This window comes from Triticum urartu, chromosome 3A (assembly GCF_056163025.1).
Source record: "Triticum urartu cultivar PI428250 chromosome 3A, HENAU_Tu73, whole genome shotgun sequence".
Lineage (NCBI taxonomy): Eukaryota > Viridiplantae > Streptophyta > Magnoliopsida > Poales > Poaceae > Triticum > Triticum urartu.
The window spans coordinates 664,522,158-664,549,332 of NC_141875.1; the positions used below are offsets into that span (position 1 = coordinate 664,522,158).

General features: G+C 47.0%; 1 pseudogene; it reads left to right on the forward strand.

Moving 5' to 3' along the window:
* Window positions 1-2,608: 2,608 nt before the first annotated feature.
* Window positions 2,609-3,787, forward strand: LOC147981212 (uncharacterized; annotated as a pseudogene).
* The last annotated feature ends 23,388 nt before the right edge of the window (window positions 3,788-27,175 follow it).

Consider the following 27,175-nt stretch of genomic DNA (forward strand, 5'->3'; position numbering starts at 1 on the left):
CTGAGGCGTTGGATCCGGGTGACGGCAATCTTAAGCCTATCGTCTTCCGGGGCCACGTCACTCCAATCGCTGCCGCGTGCTACTGGGGCTTGGCGCCGGGCGGTAAACGGCTGCGGGTTCTCCTCGACAATCCAGCACCAGTCTGCTCTCCATTCCTCCCACTTGCCGCGGAACTCTCCCTCCAGATAAGTGTCCTTCTTGCCGGCCCTCGAGATCCAGGCGATTCCGCCGGATAAAGGCTCTCCTCTCTCTACTCGGGGCATAAAGAAGTGGCGAAAAAGGGCTACATTGGGATAGACTCCGACAAAGTTTTCGCAGAGATGTGCGAAAACTGCCATGGTCAGAACAGCATTGGGGGTGAAGTCAAGGAGGCGGAACCCGTAGGTGTTCATAATATCGCAGAAAAACTCAGAGAAGGGCGGGCAGAGCCCGCAGTAGAAGAACAAGGCGAAGAAAGGATATCCGTTTGGAGCCATTTTCCAAGCGGCGGCTGGAAGTACCTTCGTGCACGGATGCGCTCGCGTCTCCGTCGACCAGAAGAGGCAGTAATTCTCCCTCAGCTCCCTCGCGGCGAGCTTGGGGGGGAAGATTGCCCGCTCCCTTCGCAGCGCCGCAAGCCGCTGCGCCTCGGTCGACTTCACAACCTTCCCTTTGTCGGCTCTCGGAGCCATGGCGGAAGTGGTTAAGGAGGTCGACAGCGTTGGTGGTGCTGGTGGCGATGGGGGGCGGAGCACTGCTCTCTTTCAGCTTTGAGAAGACGAGGGAGCGGCGGAGGTTTCCGAGATTGGAGTAGCAACCGGCGAATGGGCGAACTACCCCTGTTTCCCATACTTATAAAGAGGGAGGGGGCGGACGTTCCGCCTTTCCGAATAAAGAAACCACCCACGATCTATCCCACGACGCCGCATTCAATGCGTGCCGTTCGGGGAGGGCGCGGTGGATACGGGGAGAGATGCGGCGTAACCCAGGCCGCGCGTGCCCGTGCCCTGTTTTGGGCCTGGCCCAACAGCGCTCGGCACCGTGTATGGCCCAGACCCGGGGGCTCCTGTCGGTGTACTAGAGTAGGGGTACCCTAGTATCCCGAACTTGTGCACGGGCAGTCGCAGCATCCCGCGGCAAGGCTTGCCGGGTGACCGCCAAGGTCCTCCGTGGTTCCTTTGGAGCCATTCAAGGACAAAGTATCCAAGCCAAGGAGACAAGACCCCGGCAAGAGGAGCTTGCCGGGAAGGCCAACCAAGGCATCTCAAGGAACTTGCCGCGACGCGCCATGCGTCCCGGCAAGGCCCGGTGAGCGACAAGCTCCCGGACGCGACAAGACAACGACCGCGGCAAGGCGCTTGCCACGGCAAGCCACCACTCTGTGCCCGTGCTCCAGCACATCCACCAACGTGTCGCTCTGGGACCCTTCCAGGCGTACGTGGCGGGAGGCTGTGCAGCCAGCGGTGCGCGGTGGCAAGCGGCGCTGACAAGATTGCCATCGTGGCGAGTGGTGGCGTCCCTGACGGTCCCTTTTGCACTATTTGAGCGACGCAGACAAGCATTTAATGCCTTTGTCCCCTGCCGTCAGGGTTAGGTATGATACACTGTAGCAGGTAGCTGTACCAACGGCAACACCTTTCCATTTTTACCCTTGTCTACGTTGCCACCTGTCAGTGACCCCTTGAGCATATAAAAGGAGGCCCATGCGCAACGTAGAGGGGAAAAGGGGGGAAAGAGAGAACACTCATGCTCGGTCTCGTTAGCTGCTGGTGTGTACTGTAGCACTCAGCGGTCCCGAGCAAGAACTCAATACAAACCACAAAGCAGGAGTAGGGTTTTACGCATCCGTGCGGCCCGAACCTGGGTAAACTGCTCGTGTGCTTCGCCTCGATCCGCTCTTCGTGCGACCCTCGCCCCCGCCGAACCGAAAGGGGCTCGGTCCGCCGGTCCCATAGGTGCTCGTGGATTAGTCCCCCGACACCTACCACCTTTTCCCCACCCGCCCCCTCCCCTCCCTTTCCCCTACCTCTCCCACTCTCACTCTTCTTCTTCTTCTTCTTCTTCAATACTTCTCCCCCATTAATCTCCCCTTCTACCTACCTTTCTCTCTCTTCATTACACCTACCTAACTACACCACCTCCACTAATGCATCTCCTTTCTCTTTTTCCTTCCCCCTCCACTAGTTGAAGTTGTTTCCTCCCAAATTAGGTAGCTAGGTAGATGTAGTATTTAGTTAAGTGACCTATTTGCCCCCTAACTAGATCTATCTTTGTCAAGAAGAGCTTTGTGCACTTTTGATCTCCCTACATCATCATCTCCACCGTGTGCTCGATCTCGAGATATAGGTGATTAAAATTTCATGCTTTTGCAAAATGGAAATATGTTTATGTGTGTGTGATATGTTTATGGAAATTGTGTGTGTGGCATGAGTTGATGCCAAATTGTGCTTTTGAGTTGCCTATGTTTTGCCGAAATGTCGATTTATTTCCGTTTCGGCGAATTCCAGGCAAACTCTAGATCTATATATGTCCTATTTTTAAGGAAGGTCATGCCGAATTTTTGTATGACTTTGATGCATGCACGCATTTTTATAATCAATTTGTTTATTATTACCGTGCAGAGTTGACGATGGTCGGTGGAACGATGGTGGACAGGTGGTTGCGGTCGGCAGTGCAGGACGTGAAAGAAAATAACCGGACAGAGGTTTTATGTCTGTGTCGAAAATGCAAAGGAATAGTTTGGCTCGACCCCCATGACGATGGTCGTGTCGAAGTGCACCTGCTCATGACTGGTTTCATGGATGGCTATACTCGGTGGATAATTGAAGATGAGGATGACGATGTTGAGGATGCCGACGGGGCAGGCAATGATGACATGGGGCAAGAAAAAGAGATGATCGATAGTGGTGGCGGGGAAGAGGCCGGACATGGCGGCAGAGATGGGGCCGGACATGGAGGCGGAGAAGGGGATGAACATGGCGGCGGAGAAGGGGCCGGACATGGCGGAGGAGAGAACGACATGGACTCCACGCAGCAGAGTTCGTCGGTACTAAGTTCAATCGTGCGGGACCCTCATGTTCAAGCATTGCTTCGCAAGGAGACGAGTACTGAGAGAGCTGCTTCTAGATAGGAGGCTAAGCTGGAGCAACTGGTGGTAGATTCGAACACTCCATTGTATGATGGTTGCAATCCCGAGGTGACCCGCTTGAGTTTCACGCTCCAACTCCTGAAGACGAAGGCTAAAAACAAATGGATCGACACTAGCCTCGATGAGCATCTCAAGTACCTAAAGGATGTTCTTCCCGCAGGTAATCTATGTCCTAGTAGTGTTGATGAGGCCAAGAAGATCGTGTGCCCTCTTGATCTGCCACACGTTAGATACCATGCATGCATCAACGATTGCATAATTTATCGGAAGGAGCACACGGAAAAAACAAGTTGTCCGGTGTGCAATGCTTCTCGATACAAGAAGGCCGGGAAGAAATGTCCCTAGAAAGTGGTATGGTACTTACCGATCACTCCTTGTCTCCAGAGGTATTTTGTAGATCCCAAGGAAGCAAAGCTAATGCACTGGCACGCGGAGAGGAAGAAGCCCGACGATGGAGATGATCCGAAGCTGAGACACGTCAAGGATGGAAGCCAGTGGAGAGCGTTGAACAGCTTCTATCGGTATTTTGAATGTGATGCAAGGAACATCGTGCTCGGCGCGTGTGCCGATGGCATGAACCCGTTTGGCAACCAGAACACCAACCATAGCACATGGCCCGTGTTTGTATGGATGTACAACCTCCCCCCTGGTTGTGCATGAAATCGAAGTACATTCACATGAGCATGCTTATTCAAGGGCCGAAACAACCAGGAAATAATATTAATTTGTATCTGGGGCTACTTCAAGAGGAGATAGACACGTTATGGAAAACACCGGCCAAGACATGGGACGCCAGCAAAGTCGAGTATTTCAACATGAGAGCCGCGCTGATCATGACAGTGCAGGACTATCTCGGTTCCGGATATGTGGCAGGCCAGGTGTGCCATGGATATTACGGATGCACGCGGTGCATGGATGATACGATGTCTCAGCAGCTAACGTCAAGGAAAGATGGCGGGTCTGGGAAAATCGTGTACATGGGGCATCGAAGATGGCTCGAACAATACGACCCGTGGAGAAACCATGGAGATCTATTCAATGGTCATGCTGAGCATCGAGGACCTCCACGTAAGCGGGGCGGTGCCGAAATCGATGAGCTGTTGAAAAACTGGAAGGAGTGCCCCGTGCCAGGAAAGACGACGAGAAAGGCGCCGGAGCCGCTGCTGAAGGTATGGAAGACGAGGTCTATGTTCTGGGACTTGGAGTACTGGCACAAACTCGATACACCTCATTGCCTTGATCAAATGCATATCTGTAAGAATGCCCTTGAGAGCTTGCTCGCAACACTGATGAACATGCCGGATAAGACCAAGGATGGGCCGAAGGCAAGAGAAGACTTGCAAGATTTGAAAATCAGGGAAGATCTGCACATGCCGCCCCGTAAAATGTCAGACAAGACAGAGACGGAGACAGAGGCACGGGAGAAGAAGGGCAAGAAAATAAAGAAAGATGATTATTGCCCCCCTTCTTGCTTCACCTTAAGTCAGGCTGAGATCGATCAATTCTTTAAGTGCCTTACCGGAGTCAAAGTTAGTTCCGGTTACTGTGGCAAGATAAACAAATATCTAGACACGAACAAGAAAAGGTTCTGCGGGATGAAGTCCCATGACTGTCATGTGATGATGACGCAGATACTACCTGTTGCCCGACGCTACGTGGCGAACAATCAACAATGTCCACAAATCCCTTTTTCCCTTATGTGGTAGCCAGGCACTCCTCTTACTACTGCCGTCGCTCCGTGTACCAAACAAAGCAGTCTCAGATCAATACAACTTCTGTTAAGGCCAGCCACACAGGGGAATCTAATGAAAAAAGTATCCATGATAGCCGGGTTAACCAAGCATAGTCATATGCTACTAGCTCATGTGGAGAAGCAAATCAAGGTCCCCCACTAATAATACTTCTCACGAGGGTACTACATGAGGACCATTAGTACCCCGTACATGGGAAAAATCATCAGGACGCGCACCAAGCATCAGTGTCCGTGTTTGTCTGACAGAAATACCAGATGCTTATCAGTGTTGAGCCGCCTCTGCTGTATTGAGCTGCCGGAGCCGCGTTAAGCTGCCTCTGCCGTGTTGAGTCGTTGGGAGTCGCCGGTCTGCCTGAACCGCCGTCTGACGCGGCATATAGATCATCTATCATTCACAAACATCAGGTGATATCCGTCCGGTTTTGTTTTCATAGCATATATTAATTTTTGTGTGAACAATTACTTCGGCATGTGGTATTTTTTGACGCAGGATAATTGTTCATTACAAATGAGGTGTCATATTACGGGCACGGAGCACGCGCTAGCAACGTTCTGCACCGGTGTTTCGTCCGTGTCATACCACCCGGTGAATGAACATGCGCAAGTCGCTGTCCCCGTGGCCCGGTTTACATCAACGCGCTGGCCGGCTCGCCCGTCCGCACTGCCTTACAACGCCACGGACGACTCGCCCGTCCGCCCTCGCGGCCGGTTCACACGTCCGCACTGGCTTACAAACGTCGCGGCCGACTCACCCGTCCGCACTGGTTTACCACGCCGCGGCCGGTTCACCCGTGAGCGGTTTCAATTTCACCTAGCGATCATCAATTTCATGGCGGATTATTTCTGGCTTGGCAGATTAGCCGATTCTTCCGCCCATGCCGATTTACAAATCTGCGGCCGATTCATTTGTCCACGCTGGTTCTGAAGCCGCGGTCGTCTTTTGCGGCCTGGTCTACATCAACACACCGGGCCACACCTGTCTGCATGAGTTGTTTATTGAGTATGAGCAAGTCACGGCTTGGGTAGCCGGTTTTCTTTCAACAAAATGGAGGCAAATTATCATATACTATCAACCACCGTCTGCACTGGGTGGCTCAATGGGCAGGCGCACAAGTCGCCGCCGCTACAGTTTGGTTAACTTCAAAATCACCACTTGGAAGGAACCATTGGCCGAGTTGCTGACACGGCTCATACGGGATCATTTATAACCCGCCGCAGTCACCTCAATCTTCTGTGGATTCACATCGTGCTATCAACACCAATGATATACAAGTTATGCCGGTTTACATCACGATCAAATATGGAGAGTCTCAAGCCAACTCCTCGAGTCACCTTTGAGACTCGGGGGCTACAATGACATGACTCAGTAAATCTTGCCAGTTTCAGCAAATTTAAGAACCCCAGGACGATGGAGGAAAGGATAACCCGGTCCCGGAGGCTATTGTTATATTGATGAAAATTTAAAGGCCGTCAGAAAATTTCCGGCTTAGAAAGTATATGACAGTTACAAAATCCCGGCTCAATAAAGAAGTTCCGGGTCATCAGAAAGAATCCCGGTTTAAAATCCGACTCAAGGGAAGTCAGTCTCACTCAAGCACTTAATATCCGGTTTACGACCCGGTTCAAGGGAAATCTATTCTCCCAGAAAGCTCTGAAGCGCTCAAATCCGGTTTAACAATGTCCGGTTCAAAAAGGAATTAACTTCTCGCAAGTTCGAGTTTAAAGGCCGTTAGAAAATTTCTGGCTGAAAATGAAGATTCCGGTTTAAGGTCCGGTTCAAGGGAAGGATGTCTCCCACAAAGCTTTGAAGCTCTCAATATCCGGTTTAACATCCGGTTCAAAAAGGATTTATCTCTTGCAAAAAGTTAAAGGGTGCCAAAGAGGACCTGCTGCCATGATGCGCGGTCCAAACATGGGTATCATGCCTTATTGGCTTATCATATTATTGGTCACTTGGGGGCTTGGTCATATCTGAACCATAGTCACACCTCTTGATCGGCTCAATGCCACAACATCACTTGGGGGCTTTGGTCGTATCCGAATCATAGCAATACCTTTTGATAGGCGTAAAGCCACAACATCACTTGGGGACTTGGTCACGTCTGAACCGTAGTCACGCCTCTTGATCGGCCTAGTGCCACAGCATCACTTGGGGGCTTTGGTCGAACCCGAACCATCGTTACACCTCTTGATCGGCGTAATGCCAATGCATCATTTGGGGACCTGGCTGACTTGAACCATAGCTACGCCTTTTGGGGGGGGCATGGTCTTGTCCGACCATGGTAATGCCACTTGATCGGCTCAAAGCCTTATTTGCAATGGTTTTATCTTTGCCTTTGCTGCTGTTTCTCTTTTGGTGAAATATTTTTCGTTTGTTGGGTTTTTGACCAACATTATTAAACCGGTTCGACTGTCAATTACAAATTGACGGAACATGGTCAAATCTTAATCCGGAGACTATCTGCCCGGTTTGATTTTCTGTTACCATCTTATTATGGAGTAAACCGGTGTTCATCAACCCGGTTCGGCTATCAACTACAAGTTGTTAGTACATGATCAGTTATAGTCCGGCGATTATTAACCCGGTCTGGTTGACTACAAGTCGCCAGTATTATATACGGATAAACTGGTGTTTGTCACAACCCGGGATGGTTTTTTCATAAACCAGTGGCACAATATGGGAGGAGTTATCATTACTCAAAGTTTGGGTTATCACCCTTACTACAAAAAGTTGGTAAACCAACAATGTGATTCAATGTCACAGGTTGAATAAAGCATGATTATAAGTCACCATGTTTATTAAACCGGCCTGGATTTCGATTATATGTCGCCAGTCTATGATGAGAAATTATCCGGTGTTTATTAAACCGGCCTGGCTTTCGACTATAAGTCGCCAATATATATTTGGATTGTGCCATTGGAATCATGCGTTTATAAATCATTGGGTTATATTATTCAAGTAGCCAAACTTGGTTGAATTTTCATTATGATATTAAATGAATAAGATTTTCATACCGGATTATATTATCTTGAATAGCCAACATGGCTGGATTTTATTATGGTTATTAATAACCGGTATTATTGAGGTTTTCAAAGTCGCTTTAGCGCAATGGCTATTATTTTATCAAAGGATATGATTTATTCTACAATGGAAGGAATAGTCCCGAGTCGCTGCAGGCTTACGACTCGGCACTTGGGGCTACATTATTCAAATTGAGATTACATGCAAGTCTCATGTTGCTGCAAGCATGCACCATGACACTTGGGGGATAATGCAAAGTCATTTTTATTGGCCTTATTAAATACCCGACTCATCATATCATAATGAGCTGGCCCTTGGGGGCTACCAATTGTTCCTGTCAAAAATTCAAGGTACACAAGTCTTAACCCATTATATTGAAGGATCCACTACTCAGTTGGTAAAGCACAAAGCTCTTAACCTTATGGACATGAGTTCAAGTCCCATGGTGGAGATTATATCATATGATGTTATTATCAATAAATTATATACAAAGTCCCAGCCCAGTATTTTCTTACTGAGCCGGCACTTGGGGGCTACATATATGGAGTATTCAGTTTATATGATTGAGATGAACAAAATGGATTTCTTCAAGGTTGCAACACTGATTGGAGCAAGTCTTAAGTTATCACTATATTCTCCTCTTAAGACTTGGGGGCTACAGGTATTATGCATGTAAAGGAGGAACATCTTTAAAGTTTCAATTTTGAGCACATCAGGAAGATCAATTGTGTGACCCGGCGTTGGCAACAATCATAACCCGGTGTCTATAAACGGTCATGACCCGGGATCATCAGTTCTTATAACCCGGCAATTTTGGCAATGATAAACCGGCAAGTTCTACATTTTCAAACCGGCTGATATCAGTTGAATATTTGAAGACCAATATTTTTGTCAAATCAAGAGCATTGAAGGCCGATTCAAATGGATTCTTTATTCTCAAATATCTTCTGCAAGCAAATTGAGTATGAAGCTGGCTTATTGACCCGGATTTTCTAGAAGAAGGAAATGACAAGGATGATCTGCCGGTTTACAAGAATTCTTAACCCGGAGCATAACCTGTCAAATTTGCTCTTGAGTTTATGTTGCAGATCAGTTTAACATGGATAAATCCAAATTAAACTGGGGGCTAATGTCGGGGATATACCCCGCAGCGTAAACCGACCAGAAGTATAACCCGGCCGGACTTGGCGGTTTACTTGAGACCCGGCTGAGACTTGGCGATTCACTGGCGACCCGCCCTAACTTGGCGGTTTACAAGAAACCCGCCTGAACATTATGACTCACTGGTAACCCGGCGGGCGGGACAGACGGATGACAAGGCCCAAGGCCCAGAAGGCCGGTTTATGCTAATGGTGGGCCAGTTTAAGAGAAAAGGTGTGAGGAATATTTTCCTTACAAGGAGTCAAGACCTGGACTTGTATCCGGTTTGTATTAAGATAGACTAGTCCTAATCCTAATAGGACTCCACATGTAACCCGCCCCTTCAACATATATAAGGAGGGGCAGGGCTCCCCAAAGAGGGACGGGGGAAGAAGAAACAATCTCTAGGGCTAGACACAAAGAGCCGGCTTACCGGCGACTCTCTCGTGATCATAATGAGACCTAGCCTCAAACAACATGTAGGGTTTTTACCGGATGATGTTTCCCGGGGCCCGAAGCTGTCTAAATCCCTGTCTTGTGTGTTGCGTCTCTCATCCCGATCAACCCCTCTCAAGCTACCACCTAGATGCGTTAGCCTCACGACTAAGTCCTCACCCTAGGACATCTGCCGTGACAATTCCACGACAACGTCCGTGACACGCTTATTGCTCTCTGCAACTTTTACGACGTCATCTCTCGAAAGTTGATTAGTGTGAAGTAGCTCCGAAGGCTACAGGAAGAGATCGTTGTGATACTGAATGAGCTTGAGATGTACTTCCCGCCCGCGTTCTTTGACGTGATGGTGCATCTGTGTGTCCATATTGTGGATGACATAATAGACCTGGGGCCGTCATTCCTGCACAACATGATGCCGTTTGAGAGGATGAATGGGATCATCAAACGATTCATTCGTAACATGTCCCGTCCGAATGGAAGCATCGTCCAGGGCTATGTGACACAAGAGTGCATCTCTTTCTGTGAGAATTTTCTATATGGCGCAGACCAGCCGCCTGGTGTTAGTGTTGGTTTGCCCGTTAACAAGCACGATGGGAGGCTCGAAGGAGAAGGTCACTGCAACGGTCGCAAGGAACTGCACGTGGCATACTCAGATCGACGCAGCGACTTTGACAGAGCAAACTTGGTAGTGCTACAACACCTAGACGAGGTAGATCCTTTCGTGGCACTACACAAAGAAATTATCGCAATGAAGTATCGTGACCGGGGGGTATGCAGGACGAACGCTGAAGTTACTAGAGAGCACAACTCCACTTTCCTGCATTGGTTCAAAGAGCATATTATTGCTAATCCCCCGGAGGAGGGCTCTAAGGACGGATTGCTCATATACGCCTTAGCACATGGCCCCTCGCCCAACCTCGTAACCTATCAGGCATATGATATCAACGGATACACGTTCTACACGGAGGCCAAAGATATGGACAGTGATGATCAGAACTCAGGGGTGACGATGGAATGCATGACCGGCAGCGACAACGGCGCAACTGAACGATTTTATGGAAGGGTCGAGGAGATCTGGGAGCTTGACTACTCTGCACTGCACAACACGATGATATTCCGTGTCAGATGGGCTAAGAATGTCGAAAGAGAAAACCGGATTTTTACTACCATGACTATACCCGACGCCAAGAGCGCTACCGTGAACGCTATCGCAAAAAACGAGCCATGGGTACATGCTAAGCACGTGACACAATGCTTCTTCATAACCGACCCATGAAATCCCAGTCGTGTTGTCGTGAGGAGAGGCAAAAGGAACATCATTGGAATGGATGGAGTCGCCAACGAGGAAGACTATGATTAGTACGGCAACCCAATGAGGGAAGATTACGATGATGATGAAGTATACGTCAAAAGAAGAATCAATACTACATTACCTAAGAAAAATCATACTCCATGGAAAAGGCAAATTCACAATGACGGGCTCAATTATTCTTCGACGAACAAGAAGGGAAAGAAGCTGACTCAAAAACGAAAACGTCAGCACTGAGGAATCGGTCAAATGATATAATATATATATATATATGTTCCTATTTTGTATACACACTTAATTAGCCATTATTATGCATGGGTCCAATGATGTAATATATATATGTTCCTATTTTGTATACACACTTAGCCATTATTATGCAAGGGTCCAATGATGTAATATATATGTTCCTATTATGCCGAGGAAAATAAAAAAGGGAAACTGGTTATAGCAGTAGCGCTTTAGTGAAAAAGAGCTACAACTAGTCAAGGTAGCAGTAGCGGTTTCTGCAGAAAATCGCTATAGCTGCTCGTAATAGTAGTAGCGCGTTTCGTGAAAACGCGCTACTGCTATGTCCACTTAACCCAAAATTCTCCCTGTCCCTACTTCATCCCGCCTCTTTTCCCCCAAATCCCCACTCTCTCTTCCCCGGCCCCGTCGCACCGCCGCGCCCGCCCCCGACCTCGGCGCGCTCGCCCCCGACCCCGCCGCCCCCGACCCCGGCGCGCTCGCCCCCGACCCCGGCCAATTATTATGCATGGGTCCAATGATGTAATATATATGTTCCTATTTTGTATACGCACTTAGCCATTATTATGCATGGGTCCAATGATGTAATATATATGTTCCTATTTTGTATACATATTTAACCGTCAAATGATGCAATATATATCGCCTTCCCTTTGTTCACTGCTCTCGGGAAATAAAAGTGGGAGAAAATGAAGGAAAAGAAAAAGGAAAACTGGCAGTAGCGATTTCCTTATAAAACAGCTACAGTCAAGCTAGCAGTAGCGATTTCCTTATAAAACCGCTACAGCTAGTGAAGGTAGTAGCAGCGTGTTTTATCTAAACCGCTACAGCTAGTGAAGGTAGTAGCAGCGCGTTTTATCTAAACCGCTACATCTAGTGAAGGTAGTACCAGCGCGTTTTGTCTAAACGCGTTACTGGTACGTCCACTTAACCCAAAATTCTCACTCTCCCTGCTTCATCCCGCCTCTTTCCCCCCAAATCCCCACTCTCTCTTCCCCCGTCGCACCGCCGCGCCCCGGCGCTCGCCCCCAACCCCGGCCAGCGCTCGCCCCCGACCCGGCCCTCGCCCCCGACCCCAGCGCTCGCCTCCAACCCGGCACTCGCCCCCGACCCCGGCGCTCGCCCCCGACCCGGCGCTCGCCCCCGACCCCGGCGCGCTCGCCCCCGACCCGTCGGCCATCGCCTCCGTCCTCTGCTTCCTCCCCTCCCAACCTCGGCCATCGTCGGGCCTGCCTCCTCGCCCCTGCACCCTCTGTAACCCCCCCATCTCTCTGCTAGCTAGGGTTCTTCGGTTAATTTACTTAGGTTTTAGTTAGGGCAGTAGGTTAATTAGGTTATCTATTTAGTTATGAATTTAGCTAGGTTTTAAAATAGGATAGAAGTTTAGGGTTAAGCAATTGTAGTTAAAAGAAAAGGCAGCATTTAAGCAATTGTCCAAATCAACATCCCTTGTTAAAGCAAATTTAGGTAGGCTAAATTTATATGCAAATTTGAACTGGACATGTGATATGTGGATATGTCATGTTTTGGACATGTCATGTTTGGAATTTGAACATGTCATTCCCCGCAACCCCATGCAACCCACGTTCCACAACCAGCCGATCCCCGCTGGGCACTTCAGGGTTAGCTTGTCTAGTGTGAAATTGGGGCAAGAGCATTTGCCTCCTCCGGTATATCCCGTGGGAGAGGACGATGAGACCCCGCCACGAATTGGAAACTGCAAGGGTTGGGTGCTGCTATGGCCGAAGAATCTTATTCGTCTGGAGCCGGCCGAGAGCACACCAATAACCACACATCAACAAGCATGTGCGGAGACCACCACCCCGCCTACGCAATTACCAGCTCCTGTAGTGCCGAGTGACAGCGGTGGATGACGTAATGAAGGGGGTGCAATAGTATTGGCTGATGTAATCAGTCGTGTAGAACAGAGAATGGATGATGAGACGGAGGTCGACCCTATGGGTTTCCTCAATACAAACGCGTATGACTGTGACATAGATATGATGAGTCAACCATATGACGAATCGGGCTATCAGCATGCTAATGAGGATATGGATGATATGCCCGGGCAGGAAGGTCATTGGAAGGATTGCAAAAAGTCTCTCTTCATGAATTCCTCACAGGACACGCCTGAAGATGTCGCCTCAACACAGGCTCAACTAGCCGGGGGTCGTACAGTGCTTAGCCCGGGAACCCTGGGGCAGGGGTTAAGGAAGGGTCTGGAAGGTGTGCCCAAGAAAAAGGAGAGGAAGAGATCGGGGAAGATAACTGCCTCCAAACAAGCCAGAGCACAAAGCAGCCAGACGATGCATTCTGAAGAGCTTGTACCCGTGAAAGGTGCAGCCATGTTCCATCTCACGGGCGAGCCGATGCTACCGCCGAAACCGCTGGAGGCACTATCAGGGGATCTCAGGAGACTGCACAACCATGTGATGTCGACTGAGAAAAGCCTACTAGCCTCAAAGGATCCAGGATATCCGACATACGAAGCTCGTGTGCCTGAGGGGAAGCACTACTAGGGAAAAGCCTAGCAGCAGCGCGGGTTTTCGGCCTTTTAGTAGCGCGGGGGCCGGCGCTACTAATAAGGCGCTACAGCTAACGTATAGCAGTAGCACTGGTCCACCTGCGCTACTGCTACACAAGTTTTGCAGCAGCGCACTTAAAGGAACCTCGCTGCTGCTAATAGCTATAGCGCTCTTCCCCTGTGCGCGCTACTACTACAACCGCGCTGCTGCTAACTTTTATCCACTCGCTACTGCTAATTTTAGTAGTTTTTTTGTTTTTTTCGGCATATTTGTTTTGTATTTGAACAGGCTTTATAGAAGAGTCTTTAGCACATACAAATTTCATCATGATACACATACAAATGCCTGCGAGACCACAAATGTAATCATAGCATATACATACAAATAGTCTCGTCATAATCATCATCCAACACAAAGTGGTATCTTGTCATCATCTCGAAAATAGCGATACATGCAAGTCTCGAATACTTGCAACTACAACGTCATCCATCTAAACAAAGGTATACGCGAGAAGAGCTATCACTATGAGTGAGAGCGGAACTAAGCAGTACATGAGATGGCGGTTACGAGTCCTCTCTCGCGCTAGCGTGAACCTCAAGTAACTAGCTTCTCCTTCTTGTCTGCTTTTGAAGCCTTTATGGCTGGCGTCCGAGAACCCATTCACTTGCGCCTGACACTCATGCCACTCGTTGTACACCCCCAGAACCTTCCCTTTATACACGACATAGCAGTTCCATCTCGCCATAAAGAAACTAGGTACCTGTTAGAGATGCATGTTCATGAAGAGGATGTACAATCATATATATGCACCAAAATATACTAGAGAACACCGAAAAAGAAAGGGTTAGCAACTAGATGCAACTAGGGATCGTGGACATCACAAAGTTGCATCGCTACAAATAGTATACAAGTTCAACTGACACATATCATCATCATCGGCATCATAAATCACTAGAAGTTCCATCCTTCCATATCATCGAGGATGGACCCTAGCTTCTTGAACGGCGTGAGGTCTAGACGTTGCATGCCTATGCGAGTTCGGACGTCAGCTCGCGATATAGGGCCGTGGTGGAACATCCCCTTCTCATCGACGACTTCTTTCATGATGATCGTCGCAATGTCGCTTTGGATGCGAAAGAAGTCATCTGTAAGTTTATAATCCGCTTCTCCATGAGATTCTAGCCACTTGTTGATATGATCATCATTTCTGCTTCTCATGCGAAGCTTTTGGTGACCCGTGTTGAACTGAATCGTGAGATGGAGGAGGTGGAATCCATCCTTCTTGCTTGGTTTTGGGACTTGGATGCAGGAGAAGTTAGTTTTATGCGCGAAACCCATCTTCTTGTTCCTTTGTTTCCTGATCTGCATGTGGCCACCTCTAAAGCTGAAGCCTTGGAGAGCATCATCTAGAATATTCATTATGTGGGTGTATTCTTTTTTCTCGTAGTCTCTGGAAGGGTAAAAATACACGGCGTGGGAGACTTGCAGATAAAGAACGATAAGGACGGCGCGCCCGTTGCTGCGGGGAAAAGACACCTCAAATTATTCCCCATAGAGAGAGAAGGAATGATTGAAATGTATGAAAGGGTTGTTCAAAACTGACTTACTTTGGATGATAAGGCACGAGGACAATTTCGGCATGACCTTTGCTAAAAAATGGACATATCGAGCGCCTGAAATTCACCGGAACGGAAATGAATCAACATTCCGGCGTAACATAGGCAACTCGGATCATTTACCAAAACATGACATGTCCAAAACATGACATATCCACATATCACATGTCCAGTTCAAATTTGCATATAAATTCAGCAAATTTTGAAACCTATCTAAATTCATAACTAAATAGGTAACCTAATTAACATAACTAAAACTTAAGTAAATTAACCCTAGCTAGCAGAGAGAGAGGGGGGTGGTTTACAAAGGGTGCAGGGCGAGGAGGCAGGCCCGACGACGTCCGAGGTTGGGAGGGGAGGAAGCAGAGGAGGGAGGCAAGCGCCGGCATCGGGGGCGAGCGTGCCTGGGTCGGGGGCGACGGGGTCGGGGGCGAGCGCGCCGGGGTCGGGGGCGGCGGGGTCGGGGGCGAGCGCGCCGAGGTCGGGGGCGGGCGCGGCGGTGCGACGGGGCCGGGGAAGAGAGAGTGGGGATTTGGGGGAAAAGAGGCGGGATGAAGTAGGGACAGGGAGAATTTTGGGTTAAGTGGACATAGCAGTAGCGCGTTTTCACGAAACGCGCTACTACTATTACGAGCAGCTATAGCGATTTTCTGCAGAAACCGCTACTTCTACCTTGACTAGTTGTAGCTCTTTTTCACTAAAGCGCTACTGCTATAACCAGTTTCCCTTTTTTCTTTTCCTCGGCATAATAGGAACATATATATTACATCATTGGACCCTTGCATAATAATGGCTAAGTGTGTATACAAAATAGGAACATATATATATTACATCATTGGACCCATGCATAATAATGGCTAATTAAGTGTGTATACAAAATAGGAACATATATATATATATTATATCATTTGACCGATTCCTCAGCGCTGACGTTTTCGTTTTTGAGTCAGCTTCTTTCCCTTCTTGTTCGTCGAAGAATAATTGAGCCCCTCATTGTGACTTTGCCTTTTCCATGGAGTATGATTTTTCTTTGATAATGTAGTATTGATTCTTCTTTTGACGTATACTTCATCATCATCGTCATCTTCCCTCATTGGGTTGCCGTACTGATCATAGTCTTCCTCGTTGGCGACTCCATCCATTCCAATGATGTTTCTTTTGCCTTTCCTCACGACAACATGACTGGGATTGCATGGGTCGGTTATGAAGAAGCATTGTGTCACGTGCTTAGCGTGTACCCATGGCTCGTTTTTTGCGATAGCATTCACGGTAGCGCTCTTGGCGTCGGGTATAGTCATGGTAGTGAAAATCTAGCTTTCTCTTTCGACATTCTTAGCCCATCTGACACGGAACATCGTCGTGTTGTGCAGTCCAGACTAGTCAAGCTCCCATATCTCCTCGACCCTTCCATAAAATCGTTCAGTTGCGCCGTTGTCGCTGCCGGTCATGCATTCCATCGTCACCCCTGAGTTATGATATTCATCACTATCCATATCTTTGGCCTCCGTGTAGAACGTGTATCCGTTGATATCATATGCCTGATAGGTTACGAGGTTGGGCGAGGGGCCATGTGCTAAGGCGTATATGAGCAATCCGTCCTTAGAGCCCTCCTCCGGGGGATTAGCAATAATATGCTCTTTGAACCAATGCAGGAAAGTGGAGTTGTGCTCTCTAGTAAGTTCGGCGTCCGTCCTGCATACCCCCCGGTCACGATACTTCTTTGCGATAATTTCTTTGTGCAGTGCCACGAAAGGATCTACCTCGTCTAGGTGTTGTAGCACTACCAAGGTTGCTCTGTCAAAGTCGCTGCGTCGATCTGAGTATGCCACGTGCAGTTCCCTGCGACCGTTGCAGTGACCTTCTCCTTCGAGCCTCCCATCGTGCTTGTTAACGGGCAAACCAACACTAACACCAGGCGGCTGGTCTGTGCCATATAGAAAATTCTCACAGAAAGAGATGCACTCTTGTGTCAAATAGCCCTGGACGATGCTTCCATCCGGACGGGACATGTTACGAACGAATCCTTTGATGATCCCATTCATCCTCTCAAACGGCATCATGTTGTGCAGGAATGACGGCCCCAGGTCTATTATGTCATCCACAATATGGACACACAGATGCACCATCATGTCAAAGAACGCTGGCGGGAAGTACATCTCAAGCTCATTCAGTATCACAACGATCTCTTCCTGTAGCCTTCGGAGCTGCTTCACACTGATCGACTTTCGAGAGATGACGTCGAAAAAGTTGCAGAGACCAATAAGCGTGTCACGGACGTGCTTGTCCATTATCCCTCTAAGGGCAACAGGTAATATCTGCATCATCATCACATGACAGTCATGAGACTTCATCCCGCTGAACCTTTTCTTGTCCGTGTCTAGATATCTACTTATCTTGCCACAGTAACCGGAACTAACTTTGACTCCGGTAAGGCGCTTAAAGAATTGATTGATCTCAGCCTGACTTAAGGTGAAGCAAGAAGGGGGGCAATAATCCTCATTCTTTATTTTCTTGCCCTTCTTCTCCCGTGCCTCTGTCTCCGTCTCTGTCTCATCTGACATTTTACGGGGCGGCATGTGTAGATCTTCCCTGATTTTCAAATCTTGCAAGTCTTTTCTTGCCTTCAGCCCATCCTTGGTCTTATCCGGCATGTTCATCAATGTTGCGAGCAAGCTCTCAAGGACATTCTTACATATATGCATTTGATCAAGGCAATGAGGTGTATCGAGTTTGTGCCGGTACTCCAAGTCCCAGAACACAGACCTCGTCTTCCATACCTTCAGCAGCGGCTCCGGCGCCTTTCTCATCGTCTTTCCCGGCACGGGGCACTCCTTCTAGTTTTTCAACAGCTCATCGAATTCGGCACCGCTCCGCTTACGTGGAGGTCCTCGATGCTCAGCGTGACCATTGAATAGATCTCCACGGTTTCTCCACGGGTCGTCCTGTTCGAGCCATCTTCGATGCCCCATGTACACGATTTTCCCAGACCCGCCATCTTTCCTTGACGTTAGCTGCTGAGACGTCGTATCATCCATGCACCGCGTGCATCCGCAATATCCATGGCACACCTGGCCTGCCACATATCCGTAACCAAAATAGTCGTGCACTGTCGTGATCAGCGCGGCTCTCATGTTGAAATACTCGCCTTTGTTGGCGTCCCATGTCTTGGTCGGTGTTTTCGATAACGTGTCTAACTCCTCCTGAAGTAGCCCCAGATACAAATTAATATTATTTCCTGGTTGTTTCGGCCCTTGAATAAGCATGCTCATGTGAATGTACTTCGATTTCATGCACAACCAGGGGGGAGGTTGTACATCCATACAAACACGGGCCATGTGCTATGGTTGGTGCTCTGGTTGCCAAACGGATTCATGCCATCGGTACACGCGCCGAGCACGATGTTCCTTGCATCACATTCAAAATACCGATAGAAGCTATTCAACGCTCTCCACTGGCTTCCATCCTTGACGTGTCTCAGCTTCGGATCATCTCCATCGTCGGGCTTCTTCCTCTCCGCGTGCCAGCGCATTAGCTTTGCTTCCTTGGGATCTACAAAATACCTCTGGAGACGGGGAGTGATCGGTAAGTACCATACCACTTTCTAGGGACATTTCTTCCCGGCCTTCTTGTATCGAGAAGCATTGCACACCGGACAACTTGTTTTTTCCGCGTGCTCCTTCCGATAAATTATGCAATCGTTGATGCATGCATGGTATCTAACATGTGGCAGATCAAGAGGGCACACGATCTTCTTGGCCTCATCAACACTACTAGGACATAGATTACCCTCGGGAAGAACATCCTTTAGGTACTTGAGATGCTCATCGAGGTAAGTGTCGGTCCATTTGTTTTTAGCCTTCGTCTTCAGCACTTGGAGCATGAAACTCAAGCGGGTCACCTCAGGATTGCAACCATCATACAATGGAGTGTTCGAGTCTACCACCAGTTGCTCCAGCTTAGCCTCCTCCCTAGAAGCATCTCTCTCAGTACTCGTCTCCTTGCGAAGCAATGCTTGAACATGAGGGTCCCGCACGATTGAACTTAGTACCGACGAACTCTGCTGCGTAGAGTCCATGTCGTTCTCTCCGCCGCCATGTTCGTCCCCTTCTCCGCCTCCATGTCCGGCCCCTTCTCTGCCGCCATGTCCGGCCTCTTCCCCGCCACCACTATCGATCATCTCTTCGTCTTGCCCCGTGTCATCATTGCCTGCCCCGTCGGCATCCTCAACATCGTCATCCTCATCTTCAGTTATCCACCGAGTATAGCCATCCATGAAACCAGTCATGAGCAGGTGCGCTTCAACACGACCATCGACATGGGGGTCAAGCCAAACTATTCCTTTGCATTTTCGACACGGACATAAAACCTCTGTCAGGTTATTTTCCTTCATGTCCTGCACCGCCGACCGCAACCACCTATCCACCATCGTTCCACTGACCATCGTCAACTCTGCACAGTAATAATAAACAAATTGATTATAAAAATGCATGCATTCATCAAAGTCATACAAAAATTCGGCATGACCTTCCTTAAAATAGGACATATATAGATCTAGAGTTTGCCCGGAATTCGCCGAAACAGAAATAAATCGACATTTCGGCAAAACATAGGCAACTCAAATGCACAATTTGGCGTCAACTCATGACACACACACAATTTCCATAAAAATATCACACACACATGCATAAACATATTTCCATTTTGCAAAAAGCATGAAATATTAATCACACCTCTATCTCGAGATCGAGCACACGGTGGAGATGATGATGTAGGGAGGTCAAAAGTGCACACAGCTCTTCTTGACAAAGAAAGATCTAGTTAGGGGGCAAATAGGTCACTTAACTAAATGCTACATCTACCTAGCTAGCTAATTTGGGAGGAGACAACTTCAACTAGTGGAGGGGGAGGAAAAAGAGAAAGGAGATGAATTAATGGAGGTGGTGTAGTTATAGCTAGGAGTAATGAAGAGAGAGAAAGGTAGGTAGAAGAGGGAGAGTAATGGGGGGAGAAGTATTGAGGAAGAAGAAGAGTGAGACAGGGAGGATGTGGGAGGTAGGGGAAAGGGAGGAGAGGAGATGGGGAGGGGGAGGTGGAAAAGGTGGTGGGTGTTGCGTCTTAGAAGTAGCGCGGGAGAGAAAGCGCGCTGCTGCTAAGAGCGTAGCAACAGCGCACTTTCCTGTCACGTGCTACTGCTAAACGGGCCAACCCTGTGCACAATTTCAAAATTAGCACCAGCGAGGTGACAAAAAAGTGCGCTGCTACTATGGCATTAGCAGCAGCGGGCTCCCTGGCGCCGCGCTACTGGTAAACTTATGTCGTTGTGTACTGTCGGTGGATTTTTGTAGCAGCGCAGTTTAAGAGTCACGCGCTACTGCTAAGTTTGCACCAGTAGCGAGCTTTCCGTAGCCGCGCTGCTACTACTTAGCAGCAGCGCCTGTTTTTATGCCGTGCTGCTGCTAAGATTCTGTGTATAAGGTTTTCCCTAGTAGTGAAGTGCTACGTCGAGACACGGCCCGCGGAGGTGTTCTTCCTGCGGTTTGACCATATCTTTGAGATGTTTCTGACAAGGCGGCTCGATTTTACAATCGTCCGCCTTTTTGCGCTACATATGAGCTCCGTCATGAAGAGTGAAGAAGTCTCGCAAATCTGTGTGGCGGACCCGTACTACATGCACGAGTCTTTCTTGAGTCTCGGCGACTTTGAGCGTGAAACTGCTATGGAGTACCTCCAAAACTTCATGGTATAGAATAAGGACCGGGAAATTGTCCTCGTGCCTTATCATCCAAAGTAAGTCAGTTCCGGACAACCCTTTCGTACATTTCAATCATTCCTTCTCTCTCATATGGGGAATAATTTGAGGTGTCTTTTCCCCCCAGCAACGGGCGCGCCGTCCTTATCATTCTTTACTCGCGAGTCTCCCACGCCGTGTATTTTGACCCTTCCAGAGACTACGAGAAAAAAGACTACACCCACATAATGAATATTCTAGATAATGCTCTCCAAGGCTTCAGCATTAGAGGTGGCCACATGCAGATCAGGAAACAAAGGAACAAGAAGATGGGTTTCGCGCGTAAAACTAACTTCTCCTGCATCCATGTCCCAAAACCAAGCAAGAAGGATGGATTCTACATCGTCCATCTCATGATTCAGTTCAACACGGATCACCAAAAGCTTTGCATGAGAAGCAGAAATGATGATCATATCCACAAGTGGCTAGAATCTCATGGAGAAGCGGATTATAAACTTAGAGATGACTTCTTTCGCATCCAAAGTGACATTGCGACGATCATCATGAAAGAAGTCGTCGATGAGAAGGGGATGTTCCACCACGGCCCTATATCACGAGCTGACGTCCGAACTCGCATATGCATGCAACGTCTAGAACTCACGCCGTTCAAGAAGCTAGGGTCCATCCTCGATGATATGGAAGGATGGAACTTCTAGTGATTTATGATGCCGATGATGATGATATGTGTCGGTTGAACTTGTATACTTTTTGTAGCGATGAAACTTTGTGATGTCCACGGTCCCTGCTGAACTTGCGTAATGCTACTTTGTTAGTTTGTGTACGATGACCTGCGTACCTCTAGTTAATTAATTTGCATACTGTATGTTGCATCTAGTTGCTAACCATTTCTTTTTTAGTGTTGCTCTAGTATATTTTGTTGCATATATATGATTGTACATCCTCTTCATGAACATGCATCTCTAACAGGTACCTAGTTTCTTGATGGCGAGATGGATGTGCTATGTCGTGTACAAAGGGAAGGTTCCGGGGATGTACAACGAGTGGCATGAGTGTCAGGCGCAAGTGAATGGGTTCTCGGGCGCCAGCCATAAAGGCTTCAAAAGTAGACAAGAAGGAGAAACTAGTTACTTGAGGTTCACGCTAGCGTGAGAGAGGACTCGTAACCGCCACCTCATGTACTGCATAGTTCTGCTCTCACTCATAGTGATAGATCTTCTCGCGTATACCTTTGTTTAGATGGATGACGTTGTAGTTGCAAGTATTCGAGACTTGCATGTATCGCTATTTTCGAGATGATGACAAGATACCACTTTGTGTTGGATGATGATTATGACGAGACTATTTGTATGTATATGCTATGATTACATTTGTGGTCTCGTAGGCATTTGTATGTGTATCATGATGACATTTGTATGTGCTAAAGATTCTTCTATAAAGCATGTTCAAATACAAAACAAATATGCCGGAAAAAACAAAAAACTACTAAAATTAGCAGTAGCGAGTGGAGAAAAGTTAGCAGCAGCGTGGTAGTAGTAGTAGCGCGCACAGGAGAAGCGCGCTATAGCTATTAGCAGTAGCGAGCTTCCATTAAGCGCGCTGCTGCTACACTTGTGTAGCAGTAGCGCTGGTGAGCACGCGCTACTGCTACGTGTTAGCTGTAGCGCCTTATTAGTAGCGCCGGTCCCCGCGCTACTGATACACCTAAAACCCGCGCTGCTGCTAGCCTTTTCCCTAGTAGTGTATAGGGTTTCACTAAGTCCTAAAATGAGGATAATAATGTTTTTTTGCAGAAATCAAGGAGCCCTGCATCACCCTCGCCGTCGTCCCCGTAGCTTCTTCTTCATTCCAAGGTGCTAGATGTTTTCATAGATGTAGTAGAGTAGTAGATGAGTAGCTGTGACAATTTTCATGGAATAGAAAATTTTCAATGTAGGTCTTTCAAGTACGATGGAGATTTAGACATGTGATATGTGGTGTTGTGTAGTACTAGTGCTTGCCCAAGTGGCCTATGTTTGCAGGGAACACCTCACAGTGGCCTATGTTTTGCCGGGGTGTTGATTAATTTCCATTCTGGCAAATTTCAGGCGCTCAATACATGTCCTTTTTAGCAAAGGTCATGCCCGATTTTTTCGTGAATTTTGGCATGACTTGTGCTAGAATATATAGGAAATAGCGAGTGGCCCGGATTTTGTAGAAATATAATTAAACGACATTACGGGTTGACTTTAAGTCTGTCGGGACTCCACCATATATATGAGAGAAGAAGAATGCCGACTATTGTCGTGGGGGTCGTTCTTCCTCTCCTTTCTCGTGGTAGACCTTTTGGTAATGCACGGGAAGGAAGAGAAGAGCGACCATCACCGACGGTCGCAAATGTTAGAGAGGAATCAGTGAGGGAGAGTCTCCACCATATATGAGAGGACAAAGAATCCTAACTGTTGTCGTGTGGTTAGCTTCTTCTTCATTCCAAGGTGCTACACATTTTGGTGTAATGCACTTTGGAATGACAGGAGTAGCTACGATCACCAACGGTCACAAATGTCAGAGAGGAAGAATCCTGACTGTTGTCATGGGGATCACTTCTCCTTCGTTCTCGTGTGCTAGACATTTTGCTGTAATGCACTCGGGGACAAAGGAAGGAGCGACCATCATTGACGGTCGAATATATACACCACGTGAGCTGAGAGTTTTCAAGAAAAGACTCGACAGACCGATAGTCAACCTGTGATGAATAATAATGATCTAATTTAGTTTTTTTAGTACATATATTGAATTGTACAAGTGTAATCTTTGAATTATGAACATATAGGAAATATCTGACAACGATGATAGGCTCCCAGAGTGCGACAGGTGCGGCGATGACCGGGGTCTGTGCGACAGGCCTCGCCTGCTAGACGGTCGTCGCTTCAGTATTAAACTCGACGAGACCTTCGATGTTGAAATGGTATGCAACGACGACAAGTGTTTTTTTCGTAATTAAGCATGACTTCTGCTTCTTCAATGTGTAATTTTTGTCTTTTACAATTCGACTAGCTTATCCCATGACATGTAAGACGCTATGTCTTGGAGAAGCTGAATTTTGAAGATCATGAAAATATGGAGACAGAGATAGTTCCCTTAAGGACCCATCATGGTTATGATTTTGCTGTAAATTTATACAATTCTGAGAGCGTATCCCGTTTTGGTTGCTCGAATTGGGAAGCACTACGCAAGGCATATGATTTTCAGGAGGGTATGCTTGTCACCTTCGATCTTGGTGATCCTGACATCGACGAAGAGAATATGGACATTTGGGTCCTTGTTGATACGCTTCCACTTATACCTCTATGTGAGTTTCTCAAACATATTTATTAAGTAATTTATATTGTTTCAAAATAGTTGGCAGCTTATTTCCATTCTTCAAATAATGTACGGAAGATGGTAGGCAGAACCTACTACACCGATGTCGCTGAATTAACTTATCAGGAGAAAGATCATCTTATTTCATTTATTATTGATGTTGACAATTACAATATCAATGTAACATCCCAAAATTCTAAATTTTGGAATGTTATAATAAATAGATAGAGTTGATTGATTGTCTGAAAGTGAGTGAATTCGAAACTCTTTGAAAGTTAAATGAGAGGGAATAAAAGGACTTTCCCAAACTTTCATATTTGCTTTCTGATCTCCATGAATTCAAATTCTTTTCAAACACAAAACCCCGGAGAGAAGATAACATGACTTCTTCCATTTATTTAAATTACAAGGGGTGTTGAAAATATTTGAATTTCATTTGAAAATATTTCCGAATCTGGAACTTTATGCAACTCAATGATTTTCATGAGAGAAGATAAAATGACTTCTTCAAATTATATGAAATATGAGTTGGGAGTTTCAAAGAATTAAATTCAAAGTTCTTTTGAATTTATTTTCAATTTGGAGTTATTTGAGTTTTATTCAAATTATTTTTCTCCAAAAATAAAATATATGGAAATTAGGGTAACATGATTCCCTACAATAGAAACTTGGAGAAAAATTAATTTGAAATCATTCTGGTATTTTTAAAATGATTTTAGTTGGATTTTAATAGACCAGTAGCACTCTTTGAATTATTAGAATTCGTGTGTATTTTATTTAATGCTAGGAAAATGTTCACCGTGTAGAAAATCTTTTTTTGAAAATTTTGATATATAATATGCCTATATAATATTTTATTTGCTTTTGTTTTATTTTCATTTGTCTGTGTTTTTTTTAAAAAAAAACTCTCCGAACAGTGCCAGGCCGAAGCCCAGCACTGCTCTCCCTCTCTCTCTCCCCGCGCCAGGCCAGGCCAGCCCAGCCGAAGCCAGGCCAAGGCCCAGCCCACCTCCTCGTCGCCCGTCTTCCAGCTCGGGACAGAGTCCCGAGCAAGCACGCATCGCCGCCGCCCTGCCATCTCCGGCCTCCTCCTGCCCCCTCGCCCACGCCTCCCCTCCCCTCCTATAAAGTCGTCGCACCCGGGCCCCAGGACCCGATCCGCCGCCGCCCTCCCTCTCTGCCGCACAGCACCGCCGCCCTTGCGCCGCGTTTCGCTGCCGCCGTCCTGTCTCGCCGGAGAACGCCATCGCCGCCACCGGTTTTCTCTCTGAAAACCGCCAACCCGTCGCGAACCGGTAAAACCCGCAAAAAAAACCCGATCCGGTTTTCTTCGGTTTTTCTTTTAGATCGTTTTTTTGTGGTTAGTCCTATACAGAGAACGTTCGCTGTCTATCCCTTCAAAGCGAACGAATCCATCCGTTAGCGTTCGGTAACGAACGTTTGCAATTTAGTCTTTTTCTTTTTCTATTTTATTTTCGGCCAGGGACTTATGTGAGGAGTTTTCTTTACAGTTTAGTCCCTGAACTTCAAACACTCGTAACTTTTTGCTCGTTAGTCCAAATCCAACGAAAGCAATGCCCACGTCTTCGTTATGATCCCGTCTATCCGGATAAACAACATAAACATGTTTTGAAAAGTTTAAAATTTGAATTAGATCAGATTTGAATTCAAACTTCATTTGATCATAACTTGAGTTTTGTAGCTCCGTTTGAGTTGATTCTTTTTGCAAATCGAAGCTCTTAACCTAAACAATCTAATAAGGCCAAATTCACATAATTTTGGTACTGTTAGAAATTGTTTTATGTTGCAAGAGTTATTTGCTTAGTTTTGATGTTTCCGAATCGTCTTCTTCGTTCTTTCTGATCTTTTGAGTGATTGCTTATGTGTGGTTAGTATTGTTTGCTTACGATAGATTGACCGGAGTGTGACGAGTAGAACTATCAAGAGTTTGAGTGCGAATCATCTTCATCAACATTGCAGGCAAGTTCACACTTTGATCATATCTTTTCTACAACCCAGTTTTATTGCATTAGATCAATCCTCACACATTGCATGATTAGGATCTAATCAAATTGTGGGATGGGAAGTAGATGAGGTAGTACCTATTACCTGTTTATTATCAAACCTTTGGGAGTTACTTCTACGTTTGCTTATTATGCCATGCTATGCTAGTAGACGTGGATTGGGTGAGTGAAATCCATGACAGATGTGAGATTGATAATTAAGGGTTTATCTAAGGTGGCAACCTAACACACATCTGGGTGGATTGAGGCACCTGGGGTTACCAGGACTTGCCTGTTTTTATTTGGACCACCACCCAGGCCCAAAGGGATCATGAGATTATTCATACTAGAAACTTCCGTGTGCAGCCACAAGCCATTATGGGCTCTGGCATAGTTGATTAAGTTGTGCGAACTCTTACAGTGGTAGACTAGCAGATGTAGGGGAAAGTAGGTGTACCGGTCTACCCGTCGTAAGGTGCTAGCGCTTCTGAAAGACTGTGTCTCGGTCATCCGTTTCTCAAACACCTTGTAGTGCGAGAAACCAAATGGAGGCGATCGAGTCTTGTGGGGAAAAGTGCGCAAACCTCTGCAGAGTGTATAAACTAATCATGATTAGCCGTGTCCCCGGTTATGGACATCTTGAGTATCTAGTTCTTGGATTATCCTGTTGATCTCATCATGTTACTTTAAATGAATATTGTTGGGTTTAATGATGTTACTTAATTGGGATTGAGAATGCTGTCAACCATTCTCAATGTTTCACAACCACCATGATAGTAATTAATTTTATTCCTTTGAGGTAGGGAAAAATTGGCTTTACGCAAAAACCTTATAACCATAGAGCTTTTCCACCAGCCAAATATGCATGTAGTGATAGCCATTGTTCATCA